General features: G+C 41.0%; 1 long non-coding RNA gene across 2 annotated transcripts in view; it reads right to left on the bottom strand.

Moving 5' to 3' along the window:
- LOC120222192 overlaps window positions 1-15,214 on the bottom strand; it is a 54,730-nt gene extending 39,516 nt beyond the window's left edge. Inside the window, exons 1-2 of one of the 2 annotated variants that reach the window (XR_005525983.1) lie at window positions 14,670-15,214; window positions 12,863-12,960 (exon numbers count right to left, since the gene is read on the bottom strand). This is a non-coding gene — a long non-coding RNA (uncharacterized LOC120222192). The remainder of the gene's footprint in view (window positions 1-12,862; window positions 12,961-14,669) is intronic. The other variant, XR_005525984.1, reaches the window with a different exon arrangement.
- Window positions 15,215-15,977: the final 763 nt, after the last annotated feature.

Below are 15,977 nucleotides of genomic sequence, written 5' to 3'. Positions count from 1 at the left end.
TCAGGCGTGGAGCCTGCTTGAGACTGTCTCTCTCCCCCCTGCCCTCTCCTCTACTCACTTGCTCTCTCTCTCTCTAAAAGAAAATGAAAAAAATTTTTAAGGGAAGAAAATTACAGAAAAAAGGACCAATGAACCAGAAAACAGATCAACAGAAACTACCCACTCTGAAGAACACAGATTATTATCAGATAGTTTAATATATGCATCTCCTTGGAATCCAAAAAGGAAAGAAGAGAAAATGGGGCAGAAAAAAAAAAATCTGAAGAAATAATGGCCCAAAATTTCCCTGATTTGTTGATCCAAAAAGCTCAGTGAACCCCCAGCTGGGTAATAAAAAGATACATTAGTCACATCACTTTCAAACTGCAAAAAAAAAAAAAAAAAAAAGATAAAAAGTAAAGATGCTGTCAGAGGAAAAAAGACACATTACACAAAAGAGAGCAAGTATATAAATATTATGTGTGTGTGTGTATACAGACACACACACACACACACACATATATATGTGTATACATACATATATATATGTATACACATATATACACACGCATGGTTTCTCATCAGAAACAGTAAAAGCCAGAAGACAATGGGGTGACCCAACTGTCAAAACAGAATTTAATATCCTGCAAAAATTATCTTCCAAAAATGAAGGTGAATAAAGACAAATAAAGACGTTAAGAGAACTGTCACCAGTAGAATTGCACTAGAAATACTGAAGGAAGTTCTTCAGCCCAAAAGGAAATGATACCAGATGGAAACTCAAACCTATGTGGTCTGAGGAGGGAAAGAAAAGTCAAAATTGGTAAATATAAAAGACTTTTTTCTATGTCTTAATGTATTCAAAAGATAACCGTGTTTAAAGCAAAACTAACATTATATCATGGACTTTATAAAGTATGCAGCACAGAGGTGCCTAGGTGGCTCAGTCAGTTAAGCATCCGACTTCAGCTCAGGTCATCATCTCGTGGTTTGGAGATGGAGTCCCACATTGGGCTCTGTGCTCACATCCCAGAGCCTCCTTCGGATCCTCTGTCCCCCTCTCTCTGCCCCTCCCCTGCTCGCCTGCACTCCCTCTCTTTTTCTCTCTCAAAAAATAAATAAACTTAAAAAATAAAGAAAGTATTCAGCACAAAGTCTGGAATGAAGTAATCAGAACTGAACTTGTAAGTGTCTTAGGTGGAGTGGTATAATATTCACTAAGTACACAGTGATAAATTAAAGATGCATGGTGTAACACCTAGAAACCACCTGAAAAACAGAAAGATGTCCAGCTAAAAATGCAAGAGAAGAAAAGGAAGTACTAAAAATATTCAATTAATATAGCTGAGGAAACTATTAAAATACCTCTATAGTAAAATAGAAAACAATTCCCCCACGGAAAGAGTTGATTAAAAATGCAAAATACATTTTACCACAGAAATAATATTTTTAATTATGACTATAATGTAAACCCTTTGGATAAAGTTAGCTAAAATAAAACTTGAGGCTGGACAGTAAGCCAACCACCTAATACGTATACTTGTTTTGGAATAAAACAATTCCATAATGCAGAAAGAAACACAGTAGTACACAGAGACTATTTCCCCAACTCCAAACTACAACCAGGTGAAGACTAGCTATTTTATGAAAACAAGTTTTATATATCAAGTATTCTTAATATTTGTACATATTAGAAATAAACTGCAAAGTCTGTTAACATAAAATATAGAAATAACTTCCCTACAAACTAAAAGCCAAATGTTTACCAATACTAAATAATTTAATTTTAGTTTTGAAATTAGGTGGAATTCACATAGTTCAAAATTCAAAACATACAAAAAAGGGTATATAATAAAAAATCTCTCTCTCCCGTCCCTATTCTCCAACCACCAATGGGGGAAAAACAAATAACACTAAAATATAATCAAGGAATATATGCTCCCAATTGTTTCCTGTGGAGCCACAGACATGGTAACACTTTTTATAACACCAGAAATAACATTTTCTTTTTGAATTGGGATTACGTCAAAGTTCACAAAACAGAAAACATCTGGATGACAAGACATTCATATATGAGTGCCATAAAAAAAAAAGATCAAATGGAATGTTAAAATAAAGCATGACCAAGGAATACTGTGAAGACACAGTAAAATGAAATAAAAATACCAGCCAAGGTTTTATTAAGTTAGCCCTGACCAACGCATGACAGGAAATCTGCAGCAATGGAACAAAAGAGAAGGTTACAAGTTTCTGTGCCTAGTTCCCAAATTAGTCACTGAAGAATAGACAGCACAAACCAAATTCAGAAACTAACTCCCGCCTTTGCATCAGATCATTCCTGAAGATGGACACCAATAAAACAGAATGCCATCTCCAGGATACAAATGAACATTCAAAAAATTTACAAAGAAAAACATCAACTTACCACCCCAGGCCTCTTCTAGTACTTTGTATTTCCAAGACTGAATTTCCAATCCTCAATTATTATTAAGGGGCAAATTATTCAGCTAGGAGTAATTCTAGCTCTTATTTGTCTTTCCCTGCTTTCAGTTCAGCCACTTCACTACTTATTAATGCTTTCACCTTAAAAGTAAAAGTAGTTCAGCAAAAAAAAAAAAAAAAAAAAAAAAACCTGCCTGGTGGGGAGGGGTGGCCTTAGACCACCATTTCTTAACTTATCAGAAGACCAAAAGCGGCAAGATATTTAATCACTCCTGTATTGCTGAGACTCCTCAGAGGCCACTGGCCTACCGGGCCATTACCTATGGCAAACACAAAAACCTACTAAGACACTGAATTCAAAAGGAGTTGGTAGGAGGGGATACAAGAAGTTCCCATCTGTTTGGAACAACTGGAATTCCAGCTATGTCTTTCACAATTAAACCCCAAAACATTTTTTTACACTTTTATAGGAAACACTCGAAGAAGTAAATTAGAAATGAGGCCCTGTGGCAAACAGGGCAAAACAGTAATGTGTCAAAAGCCATGTTACTGCCACCAATACCTTATTTCTTGCTGGCAAAGACTACCTCTCCAAGAATATACTCATATTCCCAGCCTCCTTTACAGCTAGGCATGCAAGAGCAAATGATGCAGACTCAGCCAATAAGATATAAGGGAAGGTCTATTGGGATCGTTTCTGGTAGAAATCGCCTTCTCTAACAGAGGGAGGAAGGGAGGGAAAATTTGCATAAAAAATAAACTGTGCTTCTCTCCCCATCCTCCACTAACATTGTAGTGTGAGATTATTATGCTTGGAAGCCATATGCTGGAAGCCATCCAGCAATCATGAGAAGAATCATCACGAACACAGAGAAAAATGGAAGGTACCTACAACTGCTGAACTTGGTGAAAGAAATTCTTTAGAATTACTTGAACAATTTATCTTTGAGGCTCATTACATTTTTTAACCCCCAAGGTAACTTGTTAGGGATGAGTACGAACATCTGAATTGATGTTCTCAATTACTTAACAAAATTACAATCCACATGCATTTACTGAGCATCTATTATGTTCCATAGACTATGCAAGAGAGCTTTTTATGCATTATTTTGTTTTAATTATCAAAATAACCCCATATTATAATTATTACCAATTTACAGATAAGATACATGAGGCTCAGAGAAGTTTACGTGACCTGTGGTGACTTAGGGCAAAAATCACACAGTTAATAAGTGATTAAGATTAGGATTCACACTCAGGTTGTATGCCTCTAAGCTAGTGCTTATTCTAATATATCACAGCTACCCTACCACAAAGATCACCTTCACCATCTCTCATATTTACATGTCTGGGTATGGTTAAAAAAAATTTTTTAAAGTACACACAAAAAGTCTTCTAACACTTCTATTTTTAACCCAAGTGGTGGGTAACTTTCATTACTAGGCCTTAGTTTAACTCCACCTGGCTCATGAAAGTATCCCCTGTTGAAATCTATAAATTTGAACTCCTGCTGTGAGTTGCAACGGCCATCCCATCCAGAACCAAATCTTCACATTTTAGGAGCATATAAGGATCTATGGACAATGGCTTATGAGTTCACAAAACATTAAATAGCATTAGGAAAAGGTACTGTTAAAACCCTAACTCTTTCAAGTAAGCAGTGGTCTGTGACAAAAAGTTTTAATAAACTGACTCTCTCAAAATAAATTTCCTATTCCCTCCTCTGCCTAGTTTGTACCTCCTACTCTTAGTCTCCCGTCCAGAACTGACCATATTGTAGAAGTATACATTCAAAATGTAAATTCACTTACATTGAAGTTCCATGCTATTCCCTCATTTTTTAAAAAGGTAATCTTTCTTCTTCCTCCCATTCAAAGGAATGTTTTAATATATATTTTTTTAATGTTTATTTTTGAGAGAGAAAAGTGTGTGTGAGCAGGGGAAAGGCAGATAGAAACGGAGACACATAATATGAAGCAGGCTCCAGGCTCTGAGCTGTCAGCACAGAGCATGACGCAGGGCCCAATCCCACGAGCTGTGAGATCATGACCTGAGTCGAAATCAGATGCCCAACTAACTGAGCCACCGCAGCGCTCCAAATATTTTTTTAATATTTATTTCTGAGAAGGGGGAGGGGCAGAGAGAGAAGGGGACAGAGGATTCAAAGCAGGCTCTGTTTTGACAGCAGAGAGCCCAATGAGGGGCTCAAACTCATAAACTGTGAAAACATGACCCCAGCCGAAGTTGGATGCTTAAACCGACTAAGCCACCCTAGCATCCCTCCAAGAAATTTTAAGTATGGTCCTACTTGATCTTTTTCCTTACAGTCCTATTTTGTTTTTAATGTTTATTTATTTTTGAGAGAGAGAGAGAGACAGAGAGAGAGCATGAGCAGGGGAGGGACAGAGAAGGGGACACAGATTCCAAAGCAGGCTCCAGGCTCTGAGCTGTCAGCACAGAGACTGATATGGGGTTCAAACTTATGAACTGTGAGACCATGACATGAACCAAAGTCAGACGCTTAACCAACTGAGCCACCCAGGTGCCCCCTTGCAGTCCTATTTTTAAAAATTCTTCCTCTCATGATTTACATCATTTCTAAGTTCTCATTTGAAAGAACACTGAACTGAGAAGCAATAATGATTTTTGAATGAATGAAAAAAAAGTCGTGGGTCCAGTATCTGACCTGCTACTTCCAGTTTTCACGATATCAAGAAACACTGATTCTGGGGCGCCTGGGTGGCTTAGTCGGTTAAGCGTCTGACTTTCGCTTAGGTCATGATCTCGCAGTTCGTGGGTTCGAGCCCCGCGTCGGGCTCTGTGCTGACTGCCAGCTCAGAGCCTGGAGCCTGTTTCGGAGTCTGTGTCTCCCTCTCTCTCTGACCCTCCCCTGCTCACGCCATCTCTCTCTCTCTCTCCTAGAAATAAATAAAAATTAAAAAAAAATTTAAAAAACCACTGATTCCAAGACACATTATGTTCCACTAAGAAAAAATGCTGCCATCTAAACTGATTCAATGCACTATCACTTACAATTTTTATTTATACTTATTAAAAGAATGCTTTTAAACTTATTTAGTCACATCTTTAGGATAATTAGTGCATAATCTTAAAAAGACAAAAATAAATTGGTGCAGGGGTGCCTGGGTGGCTTAGTCGGTTAAGCGTCCGACTTTCGCTTAGGTCATGATCTCACGGTTTGTGGGTTCGAGCCCCGCGTCGGGCCCTGTGCTGACTGCCAGCTCAGAGCCTGGAGCCTATTTCAGAGTCTGTATCTCCCTCTCTCTCTGACCCTCCCCTGCTCACGCTGTCTCTCCCTCTCTCTCTCCTAGAAATAAATTTTAAAAATCAAATAAATAAATAAATAAATAAATTGGTGCATAAATTGGTCACATTTGGAGTCAAGCTCTTCTGAATTACTTTTTTTAATCAGTCAGTGATGACCTATAGTTTTCCACACAATATCATCCGCTGTACCATCAAAAGCCTGGGTGATCCAACATTTGTATTCCAACCATTATCTCTGGGATTTTCTTCTGAGCCTGCCAATACGTATTCTGCAAGTTCCATGCATGAAGAGACAATGGCAACTACATCAAAGCCAAAACCAATTGTAAGATATATCTGGATTTCTGAAGAACAAAAAAAAAAAAAAAAAAAACTGTGGTTCCTAGAATTAATGAAACACAGTAACCTCCACGGTTACCTTGAATAAGACAACATCCTTCCCAGTCTCTAATTTCCACTGACTATAGTACTACCAGTGCAGAAGATCTACCATGCTTATTAGCATTTCACATATCTTGTTTAACTTTTATAGAAAAGCAGAAAGATAGGCATTAACCTTGTTTTAGATTTATGAAATAAGAGGCTCACAGAACCTTAGTAACTTCTCCAAGATCACCCAATTAATAAGCAGCAGAGGTGGGTTTCAACCTCTGGTGTACCTTCAAAGTCCTTATTCTTTCCAACACTAAATAATTCTAAAAATTTAGTGCACATATGAATCATTTCAGGTGATTCTTCCCAGAGTGGGAAAAATATTGCAAACACTGTATATATCTGCAAGTAAAAAAGCTTACATATATATATATATATATATATATATACACACACACATATATACATACGTAAAGAACTTACAATGTAAGAAGACAAATAACCCAGTTAAAAATTGGGCAAAGGATCTGAATAGACATTTCTCCAAAGAAGATATACAAATGGCCAACAAGCATATGAAAAAATTCTCAATACCACAGGCTATCAGAGAAATGCAAATAAAAGCCACAATGATACCCCTTCATGCCCACTAGGATGGCTATAATCAAAAGACAGACAATAACAACCATTAGCAAGGACATGGAAAAACTGGAACTTTTGTAACATTACTGCTAGTGGAAATAAAAAATGGTGCAGCCACTTTGGAAATCACTTTCAAAGTTCCTCAAAAAGTAAAACATAGAGTTAATACATGACCAAGCAATTTCACTACTAGGTATAAAAATGAAAACATGAAATCCACACAAAATTTGTACATGAATGTTCAAAAGGAACATTATTCATTATAGCGAAAAAAATCCATCAAGTGATAAGTGGATTAATAAAATGTGGCGGTACTTCTATTCAACAGAGTATTATTCAGCAATAAAAAGGAATGAAGTACTGATGCTATAACATGGATGAACCTTGGTAACTTTATGCTAAGCAAAAGCTAGTTACAGAAGGCCACACATTGTCTGATTCCATTTTTACAGATTCCATTTCTTTTTTTTTTTTAATTTTTTTTTAATTTATTTTTAGGAGAGAGAGAGACAGCGTGAGCAGGGGAGGGTCATAGAGAGAGGGAGTCACAGACTCTGAAACAGGCTCCAGGCTCTGAGCTGGCAGTCAGCACAAAGCCCGACGCGGGGCTCGAGCCCACTAACCGTGAGATCATGACCTAAGTGAAAGTCGGACGCTTAACCGACTAAGCCACCCAGGCGCCCCTACAAATTCCATTTCTATAGACAGGGAATGTAACTGCTTTAAGGCTGGAGAAAATTATGCAAAGTTACTGCTAATAAATATAGCATTTCTTTCTGGGAGAGCAAAAATGTTCTATAGTACACCCTATGAATATACTTTAAAAAAAAAAACTTTAAATAGGTTAATTATATGGTATGTGAATTATGTCTCAATAAAACTGTTTTTAAAACAGTCTGGCTGGCTCAGTTGATGGAGTGTGCGACTACTGATCTCAGGGGTTGTAAGTTTGAGCCCAACACTGGGTACAGAGATTACTTAAAAATCTTAGGGGTGCCCAGGTGGCTCAGTCGATTAAGCATCCAACTCTTGATTTAGGTTCAGGTCATGATGCCACAGTTCATGAGATCAAACCCGTGCTGTCAGCACGGGGCCTGCTTAGGATTCTCTCTCTCCCTCTCTATCTGCCCCTTTCCCTATATGTGCACATACATGCACACACAGGTCCTCACTCTCAAAATAAATAAACGATAGATAGATACATAGATAAAAATCTTTTTTTTTAAGTCTATACCAGATTACTTCCACGGTTCCCTTCTAGACCAGTCTCTGACACAATGAAAAAAAAAAAAGCATCCAAAACAGACAAGAATCCAATCCCCAGTGAGTTCCATGAACCTACAGGTTAAAAAAGAGAACATATAGTACAGTAATTTCTCACTTGAGGGCGCCAGACCTCCAGGTGTCTACAAAGAAAGGACAGGTGCTTCTTGAGAGCCAGTTTCCATTTTTCAGAACATCTGTGAGAAACCATATATTCAACCTTCTCTGAGGTAAAGTTTCAAGTATCTTTGCCTTTGTATGGATTCATGTAAGTAGTTTTAAAATAATGATCCAAAGCTGACTGACAGCTTCATGTATGAAAAGTAAAAAATAAGAAAACAAATTATTAGTTAAAATATACTTTTTGATAGGCTAAATGTTTTAAGAAATGGGACCTATGATGATATATCCTTGACTAAAAGCTTAGGAAATACAGATAGAGGGGATAGTGCACTAGTCTAGAAAATAAAGAAATAGCTTAGCATTTTTCCTCAATATGATTCACTTCATCTCACTGTGCCTCAGTTTCCATTTTCATCAACAAATGGGGCAGTATCGATCAAAGTCTAAAATTCTGTGATTTTTTCCATATTATGTAATGACCTCCTAAAAAACCTCTGCTAAGAAGGTAGTTCTTTATATTCAGAATCCCTGCAAAGAACTTTCTTTATTGACTCTACTTAGCAAATCATAAGAATAAACAATATTAAGTGTATAATATTAATAAACATATAGGTTGTACAGTACTTATAAACTTATAAGTTACCTTAGAAAGCAAAGAGAGAAAAAATTATAATAAACTAAAAGTAAAGTGTGCTTATCTACTGCTGACAGAAAAAACCAACAGGAAACACTTCAGTATAAAACCTCCACAAAGCAATGTCCCTGATTAACAACAAATGAGTTATCTTTCTTTCTCAAATTTTACTCTGAACACACCAGCTTCCAAATATATCCCTGGAACAAATGAACTAAAGAAGGGGAGGGGAGCAAAGGAAAAATACTGTATCATAATTGGTTTCCTCCCTTCAAAATTCCAGAAGATGAGAAGTGGGGGAAGGGAGTGGAAACTAGTCATAACCCAGCATGAAATTCTCCCATTTACAGCTTAATACATGACATCTCCTATTACATCTCCTACTTACAGCTTAATAATTATTGTGGTCTTTTTTTTTTTTTCACTTTTTTTTTTAGAATCATGAAACTTTTTCTCTGTCTACTAATAATTTCTTTATATTAAGAAAAGCTGGGGAACCTGGCTGGGTCAGTCAGAGGAGCATGTGATTCCTGATCTTTGACTTGTGAGTTCGAGCCTCACGCTGGGTATGGAGATTACTTAAATAAATAAAATTGAGAGAGAGAGAGAGAGAGAGAGAGAGAGAGAGAGAGAAAGGAAGGAAGAGAGGAAAGCAAAACAAAGCTATCTGCACTTTTTTTGGTGAATTCACACTAACCTAAATTTAACATAACAATGATGCGGGGGGAGTGGGGGCATTGGTGAGAAGGACTATTATTTGTGGGGTTTTGGGAAAGAGGGTGATAGGAACTTCAAAAAAATAAAAGCAGGAGCACCTGGCTAGCTCAGTCGGTAGAGCACACAACTCTTCATACCAGGGTTGTGAGTTCCAAGTCCCAGGTTGGGGGTAGAGATAACTTTTTAAAAAAAAAGGAAAAATGGCAGCAAGATCTTTTATACTATAATACATCTGAACCCAAGTTCAGAGATTTCTAATGAATTTTTATAATGTCATTCAACTTGCTAGGACAGACCGGAAAAGGCAGACTACCCCCATCCTCAAGCAACTAAGTTATTATGAATACGAACAAAATGCAATTTTCAACTTCCAATTCAATATTATGATTGAGAAAGAAAGGAAATCAGAAACCTAAATCCACATTTTAGGAGGTAATACAGCATTCTGCTCATAACTACATAGGAGTGAAGGGATTCATACCAATAATTTAACATAAAAGAACAACAAACTGACTCATTGGAATAAGGAACCTATTAATCCTTGGAACACCAACCATCTCTATATTTACACAGTATATGTAAATATAGATATACTCAACATCAAATAGCACGGTACGTTTTAAAGTGCCCATAGGAGGGGCACCTGCGTGGCTCAGTCAACTGAGCGTCTGACTCTAGGTTTCAGCTCAGGTCATGATCTCATGGTTAGTAAATTCGAGCCCCTGCACTGTTTAGTGCAGAGCCTACTTGGGATCTTCTTTCTCTCCCTCTCTCTCTGCCCCTTCCCTGCGCCCTCACTTGCTCGCTCTCTCTCAAAACAAATAAATAAACTTTAAAAAATAAGTAAGTTAAATAAAGTGCCCACATGAATCAAAGTGTAACACAAGCTCAACAGATACCACTCTAGCCCCCTACCAGAAGAACAATAAAAACATTTCACCTAAAAACAAGTAAGGTGCATTTAAATATAACCAGTTAAATTCATTTAATAACTCTGCCAGCTAAAGAGTATAAAGATACAAAAATGAATTAAGACTTAGCCTCTGACTTCAAGTAGTTCACATGAGGAGGGAAGCCAGAAGCATGTGCAAAATCAAAATTCTTTGAGATCACAGAGAACTTGCAAATTTATGGTAAGCAGAATTTGCCAGGTGAAAAAGTGGGAGGAAAGGTATCAACAGGCAAGGAGAATGGCAGATATAAAGGCATGAATGTAAAGAGCACAATTAGATAACCAGAAAGTCCTGAGTTGCCAGGGCAAGGAGAATAAGAAGGAAGGATGAATAAGCATGAAATTGTAGTAATTACGCCAGGAAAGGAAGCTTGTGGCTAGGTTGCAGGGACCATATATGCTACAACGAGGTGTTTGATCTTTATCCAAAAGGCCACTGAGAACCCAATATAAAATAAACTATTTTTATTTTTTTACTTTTTATTTTAGAGAGAGAGAGCATGCGCATAAGGGAGCAGGGCAGAAGGAGAGAGAGAGAATCCTGACAGACTCCATGCTCAGAGCAGAGCCTAACACAGGGCTGGATCCCACGACCTCGGGATCATGACCTAAGCTGAAATCAAAAGTCAGATGCTCAACTGACTGAGCCACCCAGGCACCCCCAACAATGTTTTTAGAAACCTAAGCGGTGACCATGTGGAAAACAGACTTAATAGGAGAGATGGGGGGTTGGGTTAGAAGATATGAAAACACTACTGTAATAATTAGGATATTATTGAAATAATGCAAGTGAAATGTGATAAGTCAGCAATAACAGAACAACTAAATAACAGCAGCAGACTAACCTATATCAATTTAGCAGTGATTGTATGTTCCTATACCTGACCATAGCTCCTATACCGAAGTATAGGCAATAGGGGAAAAACAGAAAAGAATGTAGTAAGAAATCTTTAAAAGATATAATTAGCAGGACTTAATGACCGCTGACCATCCAGACCCAACAGAGGATCTTCACTTAGACACTAATTTGGCCTTTCTGCATTGCTTCTGGAAATTTCTTACTTTCTTCATTTAGAGATTTCTATTAAAATACCTTATTTTGCTTAATAGATGTTTAAAAATTTGAATTTTTAACAGTATGAAGAGTCTCATGTATCTTACACGGGAACTATTTCAGTCTAAAAATTTCCTTGTGGCCACATGGGAAACAAAAAGAAATAAATGCAGAATACTTTTCTGTCAGAAAATATTGATCTTATCCAAGTTTGGATATGATTAAATTTATATGCCTTAGTTAGAAACCCTGAAAATACAGTAGAAATACAAATAGCACCTGAATTAAATATGGGGGAGGAGAAAAGAAGCTCTTTAAAACTTTGGGCTCCAAACAATTCAGGTATCCAAACATATATAATTTTATTACAACAACACAGTTTGTATTTTTCATGAAACCAGTTATGTGATTATGCACCACAGGAAAAACAGGTTAACTGATAAAGCTTACAGACCCAATTCCAATTTGATAAATGTGTTACTAAGGGGAAATAAGAATTGCAGCCACTCTGTTTCAACATGCAAATTATCTTCCATCATTTTCCTTTTTTTTAAAATATTTATTTGAGAGAGACAGACCATGAGCAGAGGAGGGGCAGAGAGAGAAGGAGACACAGAATCTGAAGCAGGCTCCAGGCTCTGAGCTATCAGCACAGAGCCTGACTTGGGGCTCAAACTCACAAACTGTGGGACCATGACCTAAGCCGAAGTCGGATACTTAATTGACTGATCCACCCAGGCACGCCTCATCATTTTCAAAAATATGTTTGTTGAGCTGTCAACGTGTATTACGGGGTTATTAAAATAGTGTGTTTCTTTCAGTAAAATGAGTCATGTTTCCCTCAATAAAGATACTGATTTTCACAATGCTGGCAACATGGCTTATCTATTTGAAGTTATTTTAATTATGAATATAGGTAATAACATATGATAAATACATTTCCCACCAAATTTAATGATCAAAGACAAAATTTTATTTGTCATGTTGTAACAAACAGTGCTAGTGTGCAATCATTTGAGGTTGACTGGCTCACCCTCAGATATTAACCATTAACCAGAGATGTCAGTTAAAAAATCTGTGTGAAATCATTAAGGTTAGTAAATGTTACAATTCAGTAGAAAGACTAAGAATTTCTACTTCAATTATTATAATTTGACTAATAAACTTTTAAGACCGTTGTTTTCTCATGATAGTATGTGTAGGTTTCCCCCACCAAAGGAAAAAAAGTTTGCATTGCGTTAGTTCCAGTTATAATTTTTAGCTGAGTCAAAGCTCTAACAGCCTTAAAGCAGGAAATCCAAAAGGAAATTCCATCATCAGTTCCTGGGGCTTGGTAACTCAATGGTTCTTTGAAACAAAGATATAAAAGTTCTCAAATTATTTACTATAACCTTACCTCATATCTTCAAGCAAATCACATTCTGCTTGATGTTTGGCTTGAAGTTTTGTCATCTGCTCAACTTGAGTGTTTTTCAGTTCTTGTGTAACTTTCACCTAAAAAATAACATACGTTTATGAAGGACTTACTGCAACTTTAATAACAAAATAATTAATTAAGCAGAATACTTAATACTTGCTCACTTCTCCCCTACAGGCCATTATTAATCATTATTAACCATCTTATTGTGTTCTACTGAAGATACTTAATGAGAAAACTAGACAAATAACCTGAAAGAGGGTAAATGAAAGTAAAAGAGTATGAAAATTACACAATAAAGAAGCTTCCAGTCATTCCATTTCACGCACAAGCTCACTACATATGTAGTAGGTCTTCTTAAGAGTTTTTAAAGGGCCTGTCTTCTGTTTCTTCGAAAAAATATTTAAAGATTTCAACCACCAGGGGAGGTGAGCTGAGTGTAGATGGCAGAAGGGAGTATAGGAATGCCTAATATCTAAGGACCAAAATTTACACAATCATGAAATCGTATGCATAAATTGACTACATAAATTATTCCATAATGGCTGCGAGAAAGCACAGGGTCTCTCAGGATGATGCCCTCGACTCGCTGACAGCCCATCAAATAACAATCTCTTTCTCACAAAGGAGAAAGCAAAAGTGACCTTCCAGCATATGCAGTGCTTTTAAACCACTCCAGCAAGCCCGTCCCCGTGGCGGCTCCACTTCAAACAGAAGAGCAAATGCAAGCTAGCCAGTGCCTCTCGCCGGGGTTCCAGGTTACAGTGCCTGGAATCCCCCCCCCCCTCACCGTAGCCGTGCTAACTCGGAGGGGTGGGGGTACATATGTGAAAGAAAAAAAGAGTCACTTAACTGAAGAAACCCGGATTAAGAAAGAGAAAAAAGCAGACACGAGCGAGTTAGGCATTCAGCAAATGTTTGTCCACGAGGGGAGGACAGAACAGCCTTCTCCACCCAATAACCAGAGTAGACACTAAGTAACCATCTGCAGGATTAAAAAGACAAGGACACAGCCTGAGCCCCTGGGAACGCTGGAGAAGAGGACAGTGAAACAGTTCTCGAAGGGCGCTGTGGGGAAGCTGCTGACACGCCGGGGGCACCCGTCACTCCCACCCTAAACCCAGATTGCGGTGCACACGCCACGCACTGCCTATTTCACGCTCTCCGCGGGCAGCACCACTGCCTCCTGGCCCCCTAGCTGGAGGAGCGGGGTAGGATTGGCGCGGGGGGGGGGGGGGGCAAAATTTCTTGTTTTCCCCTGGGGTTGGGGGCGGTAACTAGTCCAACTTCTCGTCAGCCCCGTGGGAAAAGCAGGCCGAACCTTACGGCTAGGTTAGAAACAAATTCCCTGAAAATTTGCAAATGGACAAGGGTAGCGACAAGCAGCCGGAGGGCTCAAACCAGGCGCAGACTAAACAATCACACAAGCACAGGCTCTGCAAAGCTGCAGGGGCTCCCCGCCTCCCCTCGGTGCAGCCCCGAGAATGCACTTTGCAGCTAGCAGCACTGCCATGCGCGCGCACACACAAATGCACACCCGAAACTCTGCGAAATGTCTGGGGAGTCTCCCGTGCGATGTAGGGGACGAGCCCGGGTCGCCCCTCCGTCGGAAAGACACCTCATCCGCGTGGCCCCCTTCTGGAGCCGCCGGCAACTAGGTGACAAGCCCGAGGCGACGGCGGGCACAGCCCCTTGCGAAAAGGGGGAGGGGACGCAGCAGTCGCCTCAGCCGAGTCCCTTGTACACATCCCTCCCAAACCCCAAAGCCCCCCAACTGCACCCTCACCTTCCTCGGCGGCGGCTGCATGATGCTGAAGGGACATCAATCCTCCCCCGACGGCGGCGTCAGCTAGGACGAGAAGCTGGAGGGCCGTGAGGAGTGGAGGCCCCGCAAGCGAGTATGTGTGTGTAACAAGCCTGAGAACGAGAACTCGCCCGGCAGGGAGCAAGGCCGGCGGGCGGCTGGAGGACCCGGGTTGGAGGGCGAGTGTGAACAGAAGGAGGAGGAGCCCCGGGAAGGCCAGGGGCTCAGACGGCCCGGGGGGTGTGTGAGAGAAGGAGGCGGAGACCGCGAGGGGGCGGGAGCCCTAGAGCTGGGGCGCGGGGTCTCCTAGCTTGCCGAGTGGCTCTCGAAAGGCAGCGTCGTCCCGCTCCCCGCCCGCCGGCACCTCAGCTCCTAGCAGACGCGGCCCCCCGCCCCCACTCAGGCAGCCCGGCCCTCGCAGGGCCCAACGCCCCCGCCCGTCCCGGGGAGGTGGAAGGCGGCGCCGCGCTCTGGGCTTCGGCTCCTCCACTCAGGCCGCGGGAATTTCCGGCCCACCGTGTGGCGCAGCGCCCCGCTCCGGTGGCGGAGGGGACAACTCAGTCCTCAGCTAGGTTCGGGGGGCCGGGCCACGCTGTAGGGAGGGAGCGTGGCGGCGGCGCGGGGCTCCGGATCTCGGCGGGGGGAACTAACGGATCGGTCGGCGAATAGGAGGGGTAGAAATGCTAGCGGAGCACGAAAATCCCCCCCTCTCTCCGGGAGTGGCACGTTCCAAACGCCGCTTGTCCTCCCTCCCCCACCCTGGGAGCCAGACGGGGGCTTCCCGCGCGCTTTCCCGCCAGCCTCCCGTGCGCGCGCCTCCGGTCGGAGCCGCGCACGTGGGCGGGAGAGGGCTCCGCGCCGACGCACGCGCACAAGCCGCCCCCACCTCCTGCGGGCTTTTGGGCTGCAGTGTTTCTGTGTCCCTGTCGCGGGCGGGGGCGGGGGGGGAATGACACTCATATTTTTACATTGGGGTGGAGGGTAGCATGCCTGTGGCAGTAGGAGAGTTCTGTTTTTTACTTCTTTTTGGCCCTCAAACACCCCTTTCTGGTAAGTGAATAGGCTAGCCAAATAGGCAAGCACGAAGGGGGCGAGCAACGACAAGTCCTTTCTCAGCGGGCCGCAGGTGCCTGACTGTTGCGGGGGCGGGATAGGGGGGTGTCTAGTTGCCTTGCTAAGGAGAAAAGGCTCTCTGGTACCGGGCATTCAAGTCAAAGAGCACGGACTCTGTGCTGGAAGGAAACCGCGAGGTAAAGAGCAGGATTCCCAGTTCACAGATAGGGAGGCTTA

The sequence above is a fragment of the Hyaena hyaena genome, unplaced genomic scaffold (genome assembly GCF_003009895.1).
Source record: "Hyaena hyaena isolate Hyena2069 unplaced genomic scaffold, ASM300989v1 scaffold_848, whole genome shotgun sequence".
NCBI classification, from domain to species: Eukaryota; Metazoa; Chordata; class Mammalia; order Carnivora; family Hyaenidae; genus Hyaena; species Hyaena hyaena.
This window is presented reverse-complemented; position numbering and strand designations above follow the sequence as displayed.